Genomic DNA, 1,506 nt, shown 5'->3' with positions numbered 1-1,506 from the left:
GGGGTGGGGGGGGAGGGCGGGCGGAGGAAGCATTACAGAAGCAGAAAAAAGTTGTATGTTTCATTGTTGCTATACTGCACCCTGACTGGCTTGCTTCCTCCCCTTCTGTAAGTGGATGTCCAATTGCCTACAAATGGGCGGAAGCCTTTATTAAGGGTATTTTTTAGGGTGTTTGTAGGGTGCCCTGGTATCAGGACTGTGCCACGTTGTTCCCCAGGGAAGGGGAAACAGACTAGCTGAGTGGGTTTGGGCCCCATTGTATCTGAATTCTTCTGGCTGCTCTCCTGTGTCACTCCTGATTCTCTCATGCACAGCTCTGTAGGCTGGGCTACAAGGATCTGAGTTCTGCCACAGGTAAATATCCTAGGGGCTCTCCAATCACAGCAAATTAGTGTCTAATTATCTGTCCTACCCATCCTGGCAGTTGTGGAGCTGGGCAGAGGGGGAAAGGGATGGCTGATGTAGTCTATTCCTGATTGGGGAGGGGAGATGCAAAGCCTGAGAATGCAGGAGCAGGGAGGGTAGCAGAGAGGGGACCACCCGTGTGAGCTCTTGTGGCTAGTTCTTGGAGGCTTTCCACGATCCTGGATTATGACTGCCTTTATATAGCAGTCTGGGGAAATTACTGCATGCTGTGGGTCTTGGATCTTGGCTGCAGGAAAGGGTGGCAGACGCAATCCCGCAAGACCTGGCAAGGGATTTGCGGAGCCCTAGGGCAGAGGTGGTGAAACTAGAGTGTTTCAGCAAGCCCCTGAATCCCTCTGTGGGTGAAATCGCAGGGAGAGGTCTGAACTACTGACCCTTTGAATTCTTTGAATTCTACTTCTAGCACCCAGCCTCCCAGTTTTAGCCTCCTTACTTCTTAATTTTCTGATCTAACAGCGGGAGAACTGGGTGGGTGATTCCACTTGGATGCCATCTTGATTCCCTCTTGATAAAGTCTCGGTTCACCTAAATGTCTTATTTTTAGTAGGTCCTTGTTATCAAAATGTATTACAGTGCCTTATAATAGGGCACTGACGTTTGTCTGTATTTTTTCACTGATGATCTTTATAGTTCTGAGATTTATATTTAAATCTTTTATCCATCTTGATTCATTTATATATATATATGTAGAGGTGTGGGTTCTGTTGATGGAAATCCAATTTTGTCAGCACCATTTGTTGAAGAGACTATCTAGGTTTCTGTTTCTTTAGCCCCACTTTTCTGTTCTGTTACACTGTTGTATAATTGTGTTATCTCTGTTCTGTATTTCTGTTTGGAGTTTTTCTTGTAAGACTTTTAGTGAGTTCTCTAGTTTTGCTATTCTTTTCACTTTTTTCATCTATTGAGTGTACCTAATCATCTTTTTTGAATTCCTTTACTAATAGTTTCATAGCCTGTTCAATGTTAGCCATTTCCTTTACATCTGGATATTTTTCATTTATTTGTGTCTGTTTATCTCTCATGTGTGTGTTTATGTGCTGTGTACTGGACATTTTCTGCTTTTCTCCAACATTTGATGTA

The sequence above is a fragment of the Echinops telfairi genome, unplaced genomic scaffold, assembly GCF_000313985.2.
Source record: "Echinops telfairi isolate 266 unplaced genomic scaffold, ASM31398v2 ScPeMD7_7465;HRSCAF=8503, whole genome shotgun sequence".
In the NCBI taxonomy this organism is placed as follows: domain Eukaryota; kingdom Metazoa; phylum Chordata; class Mammalia; order Afrosoricida; family Tenrecidae; genus Echinops; species Echinops telfairi.
This window is presented reverse-complemented; position numbering follows the sequence as displayed.